Genomic DNA, 7,622 nt, shown 5'->3' with positions numbered 1-7,622 from the left:
AAAGGCAGTAGTCGCATGCGGTCACGAAGTCCCGCATGGCACTGGGGTTGCCAAGTCTAGAGAAATCCCAACAGATGTTGGGCCCGTCGTCTTCCTCGGACCCAGAGGGCCCGTAGGTCGAGACGTCCGTCAGCCGGTCCCAAGGTGACAGCGTACGAAACCCCAGAGGGTTTGGACTTGCCTCTACGAGAGCGCCCGCCAAAGCGAAGTCGCTAGGCGGGTTGAGGCTGAATCCGAAAGACGTGGGATGGGAATCGGTCGGTACCTTCTGGTCGACGGGCGGCGATGAGGTCACGTCGGGGACTGACTGCATCGTCGTCTCAGGTACGAGGGTGACGTCCAGCAAGCTTTTCGCGAGCGTGCTGGCGTCGTCTGCTTGCTCGAGATTGGCGTGTCGCGGGGAGACGGCGCTCGCCTTCGCCTCAAACGCGAGGTCGATGCCCGACGCGCCCCTCGCTGGGGCGCTGGGGCCGTCGACTCGCTCGACAGCCGACGAGGCGCTACCTCCTGCTTGGCCTTGGTTGCCCCGCCTCCTCCTCCGTCGGCGGGGGAGAAGACGGGGTGAGCTCGAACGTTGTTCTTCCACCACGCGGGGAAGACGTCGTCGATTCCGCCACCGGTGGGCGGGCTGTCGGCTGCCATTGTCGTCGTCGCGCGGCGGTGGAAGGAGTATCATGTCGTAGCTGCCGTCGAGGGACATGAACTCAAGACTCCCGAAACGGAGCACCGCCCCGGGTTGGAGAGGTTGCTGGAGACTGCCCATCTGGAGCTTGACGGGAAGCTGTTCGTCAACACGCAGCAGGCCCCTACCTGGCGCGCCAACTGTCGGCGTTCCGAGACCGGGGGGTCCCTGAGCCGACGAGTGAATGTCGCCGCGTGCCCCAGCTTAGATGGGTCGAGCGCGAGGCCGAGCGCGAAGGGGGGAGAGCGAGGCGGCCGGAGACCGGCGTGAGAGAGGTGGGAATCCCGCGGCCTTCGTGTTCGTCCCGCGCCCAGGTCGGGTGCGCTTGCAGTAGGGGGTTACAAGCGTCCACGCGGGAGAGGGAGCGAGCGGCTTCAAGCGAGCGCGTACCTCGTCCTCGTCCCCGCGCGGCCAACCCTCTCTAAGAGGGCCCTGGTCCTTCCTTTTATAGGTGTAAGGAGAGGATCCAGGTGTACAATGGGGGGTGTAGCAGAGTGCTACGTGTCTAGCGGAGGAGAGCTAGCGCCCTAAGTACATGCCGTTGTGGCAGCCGGAGAGACTTTGGCACCCAGCTGGTGTGATGTCGTGGCCGTCGGAGGAGCGATGGAGCCTGGCGGAGGGACAGCTGTCGGAGCGGTTGAATCCTTGCTGACGTCCTCTTGCTTCCGTAAGGGGGCTGAGAGCCGCCGTCGTCACAGAGTATGCAGGGCGCCATCATTGCCTATCTGGCGGAGCGAGCCAGATGGGACGCTGGTCTTGTTCCCTGCGGCCCGAGTCAGCTCGGGGTAGGGTGATGATGGCGCCTCCTGTTGACGTGGCTGGTCTGCGCCCTAGGTTGGGCGATGTGGAAGCTCCTCCGAAGCCGAGGTCGAGTCTGTCTTCCGTGGCCGAGGTCGGGTCCGAGCCCCAGGTTCGGGCGAGGCGGAAATCGCTGGCTGATGCCGGGGTGGAGTCCGAGCCCTGGGGTCGGGCGAAGCGGAGTTCGTCGTCTTCTGGGGCCGAGCCCAAGTCCGAGCCCTGGGTCGGGCGAGGCGGAGATCGTCGTCTTCTGGGGCCGAGCCCAAGTCCGAGCCCTGGGTCGGGCGAGGCGGAGATCGTCGTCTTCTGGGACTTAGCCCGAGTCCGAGCCCTGGGTCGGGCGGAGTTCGCCGTCTTCCGGGACTTAGCCCGAGTCCGAGCCCTGGGTCGGGCGGAGCGGAGATCGTCGTCTTCTGGGACTTAGCCCGAGTCCGAGCCCTGGGTCGGGCGGAGTTCGCCGTCTTTCGGGACTTAGCCCGAGTCCGAGCCCTGGGTCGGGCAGAGCGGAGATCGTCGTCTTCTGGGACTTAGCCCGAGTCCGAGCCCTGGGTCGGGCGGAGTTCGCCGTCTTCCGGGACTGAGCCCGAGTCCGAGCCCTGGGTCGGGCGGAGCGGAGCTTCCTATGGTGCCTTCAGCAGGGCCTGACTGCATGTCAGTCTCACTCTGTCAAGTGGCATCGCAGTCGGAGTGGCGCAGGCGGCGCTGTCCTTCTGTCAGGCCGGTCAGTGGAGCGGCGAAGTGACGGCGGTCACTTCGGCTCTGCCGGCTGGGGGGCGCGCGTCAGGATAAAGGTGTCAGGCCACCTTTGCATTAAATGCTCCTGCGACTTGGTCAGTCGGCGCGACGATTTGGTCATGGTTGCTTCTTAGCGAAGACAGGGCCTCGGGCGAGCCGGGAACACATTCGCCGTTGGAGGGGGGCCTCGGGCGAGACGGAGATCCTCCGGGGTCGGCTGCCCTTGTCCGAGGCTAGGCTCGGGCGAGGCGTGATCGAGTCCCTCGTATGGACCGATTCCTGACTTAATCGCATCCATCAGGCCTTTGCAGCTTTATGCTGATGGAGGTTACCAGCTGAGAATTAGGAGCCTTGAGGGTACCCCTAATTATGGTCCCCAACAAATATAATCCTAAAGATTTAACAGAAGTAAGTAGCACTGGTCCGGGAGTAGTGTTACTTCTACGGGCTCGTCGCCGAGCTCGCGGCTCTCGAGGTCGAGATAGCCGCGTTCGCATTTTGCAAATCGATACGTCTACACAAAGAAAGAAGAGCTGTGAACCTATGATTATTGAAACTCTGCAAGTATAAAAAATACTTTGCGCTTATGTTAAAGAACATGTAACATCATGGAATGTAATGGACGCACTTCAGAGGGCATGTTTTTTTTCGTAGAGCTCCAATTTTAGCTAAATAGCACCAGCGATATGATGAAATGTAGAGGTCCAACTTTAGCTTAAATAGCATCAGCAATAGCTTCTATCTCTACTAATCCTTAAGACGATAGTGTAGATCAGGCACAATCGTGCCCTCGCCTGTATCCCGACCGTCCGATTGCGTCCATCCCCACCGTCCGATTGCGATTCCATCCTCGCTCGCGAGTCGCGCCTAGCGCCGGATCCGCTCCCGCTCCCGCTCCCGCAGCCGCCTCCTTCCCCGCCATGCGCGCAGCCGCCTCCTTCCCCGCTCATGTCGCTTCGCTTCGGCTCCTTCCCCGTCGTCGTGGGCTCCTCCGTCGAGGTGGCCGAGGTCCTCCTCAAGACCCAGGACCTGGCGTACCTCGACCGGCCCCGCATGGCCTGCGGCAAGCACACCATGTACAACTACTCCGGCATGCTGTGGTCGCACTACGGGCCCTACTGGCGCCAGCTCCGCAAGCTGTGGGTCACGGAGCTGCTCAGCGTGCGCCAGCTCCGCCTCACGGAGCGCGTGCGCGCCGAGGAGGTCTGTGCCATGTTGCGCGACCTGCACCCGGCCACAAGCACCAGCACGACGGGTGCTCAAGGAGCGCCTACTCATGGTGACGCTCAACGTGATCTCGCGCATGGTGCTGGGCAAGAAGTACGTGGGCGAGGCGGCGCCGGGCCGGGCGCCGCGGCCACGCCCGAGGAGTTCAGGTGGATGATCGAGGAGATCTTCTTCCTCAACGGCGCGCTGCACGTGGGCGACATGGTGTCGTGGCTCGGCTGGCTCGACGCGCACCGGGTACGTGGGCAGGATGAAGCGGCTGGCCGCGAAGTTCGACCGGTTCATCGAGCACGTGCTGCGCGAGCACGGCGAGCGGCGGCGGCGGGAGGGCGGCGCGTTCGTGCCCGGAGACATGGTTGACCTGCTGTTGTATCTATGTTTAATAATCACATATTTTGCCGTCACTATTGTACTCACGCCGCCCGTCGCCAGGGTCCTAAGTCCATTGGAGGATCGCAATTTTTGTTCCGTGGCATCGCACGGGCATGTTCCTAGTGATAAAATATGAGCGTAAAGGGGCAGAGCAAACATCTAAATTATCAAGCTAATTACTCGCGATAATTTTACCTAACATCACATACTAGAAAACAGGCCCATAAAATCAATTCTTGTTCAAACACGATATCGTTCACACTTCACAATATAAAATATACTTGCAAAGGTCAAGTCACTAACACAGCAATCCCCATTATCACATATCAAAGAACCCATGTATGTATCATATGACAACTCAACCATACATCATGAATATAGACAAAAATACACTAATAACATGTCACACCCGGATTTAAGGACAAATCTAGATGTATCTCACATGTGTGCCAGAATCAAGTTTCACACATATGACGACTCAGTGTACAGAAAATAATGTCACATATTTATTACTTAATACAATTTCTGTACAAAATAACTAAATAAATTACACCATATGACAACGATGATCCTCCACAATCATAGTTGACTAGGAAACGATAGCCTAAACCTCTTCGAACTATTTTGCATGATCCTCCTTCCGCAAAACCTGATTCTTGACCTGATGTGATTATAGCAATGACGAGCTCTCATACGGTCATCGCTCAATAAGTGTGGGGAAAGTGTGTATGAGGTCACTTATCGTTGGGGCTCAAGAAGTGTAGTGTAAGGCTTACCAAGAAAAATAATTGAGACTGAGCATAGCTTTTAACTTTGTTGTTCAAAATTTTATTAGCAATTACTAAGTATAAGTACATATCATCCCAATTAAACAAGAGATCATAGATGAAGTACCCACAATGCAATGTATGTTCGGTTTAATTTAACTCCATCATTTACTCATGTGAGGGTCCGAACCGCTTATAACCGTGAGCACAACTGATATATTAGTTTTACACTCTGCAGAGGTTGTACATCTTTACCTACAAGTCGTGTTCTCTTTTTTCCTCGGGTTGTACGAACCCTTGAACACTTCCGAGGTGAGTTGACGAGAGCACACTACGAGGTCTTTATAAAGTTCCACTAGCATTCGAAAAACCGCTTCGGTTTCAGGCAAAAGGAAGTACAGGAATCCCTCATCCGAAAATCTTTCATAGACAAATTGACTCGAGAACCTCCCTATATACTTTGCAGTGATTCGCTCTCCGCTTGTCCCTTTTCGCGTAAGGTTATCCCTCACTAGCTTCCATAATTAATCAGCCAATAGCGTTCTATTCCACCCTTGTGGTAGCACTGTTGTCTCGGCTGGTCGCTCCATGTTCCAATTAACAAAATGACCTTATCATGCATAATAATAAAGCCAACAATAGTAATAAGGAATTATCATAATTCATATGTAACATTAATCCCAAAACCAGGGGAGCAACAACAAGACTATCCAATAATTTATTTTAATGCAAGGTGTAGGCTAAACAAAACTAGGTAATCTATTAGGTCCCATCAATTTAACCTAGCTGTGCAAGTAGGGTGAGAACATAAAGTTTAATATTATTAGGTCAAACAATGTGATCAATGACACAACTTGCCTTTTTGGTGTAACTCCAGGTACTTCTCCAAGTTAGGCTTTATATCTCATAAATACGTACAGATAGACAAAGAACAAAATAAAAATAACATTACACCAAACAAGGAAACAATCTGTGTAATAATATTCTACGCGTCGTCATGAATTCGTATGTTCGATAAACAGAATTAAAATGAATAAGATATGAATTTCTAAGTTTTCTAAATTATTTTTATACTAAAAATTCATTACCATATATGATTTATATTAACTAGAAAATCCCGTGGACTATGGGTTAGATTCTCATGAGTTTAGGGGTCTTTTTACATGATTCGGGATCGGTTTGTTATGATTCTCGTGTCTACGCGAGCGATAGGAGGATTATGGCAAATTCAAGGGGTTCTTTGATAAAACTTCCTCGCAGCTATAGCGCACGTGAACGCTCGACCAATAGATCTGAAATTAGCGGCCATGATTAGAACCGACCACCGCCGAACAAGTACGCTATATTCACCCTTGGATCTCGGATCGACGATCCGAAATCACCCATGCCTGAATCTTATTTGATCTGCCCAATCAACAACCCACAACACATATTTAAATAGGTGAAGGTGTACACAGCATTCTAATCACATCCATCCCATTTGGAATCAACGACCGACATGCTTTCCTCTTCCTCCGATCCGAGCCGTAGCGACGCTTGCCCAGAGCTGCGGCGCCACGCTGGCATGCCTTGTTCCGGCCCTCATGTTGTCCCAAATTAAGAACGGCAAGTGCTATGCAGAGAGGGGGGGAAAGAGAACAACCTGGAGGGTTTCTTACCGATGGTGTTGCAGCGTGGAGTCCTGCCCATGGCGCTTTGCGGGTCTGTTGTGGCTACCTCACCAGTGTACGATGTCCCAATGCACTGGTGCCCCAAACCAAGTACGATGAGGTGCCGTGTGTAACAATGAGGGGGTAAGCGCGAATCACAGGGGTACTCTCACCGGCATTCAGAGCATCGACGGTGGTAGAGCGTTACGGCGCAGAACGTCGATGATGTTGATCGACGACGAGAAATTCCCGAACGCCCGACCATCAGCTTTTCCCTGCGAGAACCTAAGCACCCCTTGCGCAACCCGTCCTGAGGCATCAGCGCTGGCGTATCGGGGGTTTCTCTCACAGCGACTCTCTCCTCTCTTCGCTCACTCTTTCTATTCACGGGCAGCGACATCTATGACTCGATCTGCTCGCGTCTTGTGGCAGAGGGAGAATCACAAGGGTCTCTACAGGCAAGATATAGCTTGTAGAGGCGGATACGACGAGAAGATCCGCTCGAGGATCCCGCAATCGGTTCAAATAGAATTTGATGGAGACGGTTGAACTCGCAAAGCGGCTCCTGCACGTTGGTGACACATCAGGTATATGTTCGGTTACACCTATTGAAAAGGGAATTGGAGGGGTTTAAATCTTATTCTAGTCATTTTAGTCAAAAATGACTAGAATAAGATTTAAACCCCTCCAATTCCCTTCTGTATTGGTGTAATCGAACAAACCATAAGGGCATGTTCGGTTACACTAATCCAGAGGGGGATCGGAGGGGATTAAATCCCCTCCTAGTCAAAAATGACTAGACGGGGATTTAAACCCCTCCAATCCCCCTCTGGATTGGTGTAACCGAACAAGCCCTAAGAGGGTGTGGGCGACTGAGGGCTGGAACGTGGGACAAATGGGCTAGAGCAGGGAGAAATCAGCCCAACGCGCTCTGTCTTTCCCTTTCTTTTTTATTTCTATTCATGTTTTCCTATTTCTACCTCCTTTTTAATTTCTTGCTTTGAATTTCTAAACCATGTTCACAATCATAAATATAAATGTGCAATCAAGAAAATCCAGCATGAAGTGTAAGGTTTTATTTTGTTTATTTATTTATTATTTATTCAATAGGAATGTCTCATGTAAATTGTTTCACCATGTATATTTTAAGAAAATAATTTAAGTACACAAGCAAAACTTTAATATTTACTATATATATTTTTCTTTAGCAAAAATAGTTCTAAATGACTAACCTTTATTAAGGACAAATTAAAATTTTAAAATCTTTAGAGAATTTTACTAAATCCTACAAAGAGAGTTTTAGGGTGTTATAAATTACACCCCTTAAAAAGAATCTCGTCCTCGAGATTATGATAGCGTATGGAGAAGTGTAAATGTTTGGTTGTAGTTTTA

At 52.0% G+C, this 7,622-nt stretch overlaps 1 long non-coding RNA gene and 1 pseudogene across 1 annotated transcript; one reads left to right on the top strand and one right to left on the bottom strand.

Moving 5' to 3' along the window:
• The first annotated feature begins 2,584 nt into the window (after positions 1 to 2,584).
• LOC103652384 (trimethyltridecatetraene synthase-like) lies at positions 2,585 to 3,950 on the top strand (annotated as a pseudogene).
• An 824-nt stretch (positions 3,951 to 4,774) lies between these two features.
• On the bottom strand, positions 4,775 to 6,650 carry LOC109945311 (uncharacterized). Its single transcript, XR_002268449.1, has 2 exons — positions 6,404 to 6,650; positions 4,775 to 6,324 (listed from the first exon to the last, which is right to left on the bottom strand). It is a non-coding gene; the product is annotated as an uncharacterized lncRNA (long non-coding RNA).
• Positions 6,651 to 7,622: the final 972 nt, after the last annotated feature.

The sequence above is a fragment of the Zea mays genome, chromosome 3 (assembly GCF_902167145.1).
Source record: "Zea mays cultivar B73 chromosome 3, Zm-B73-REFERENCE-NAM-5.0, whole genome shotgun sequence".
Lineage (NCBI taxonomy): Eukaryota > Viridiplantae > Streptophyta > Magnoliopsida > Poales > Poaceae > Zea > Zea mays.
This window is presented reverse-complemented; position numbering and strand designations above follow the sequence as displayed.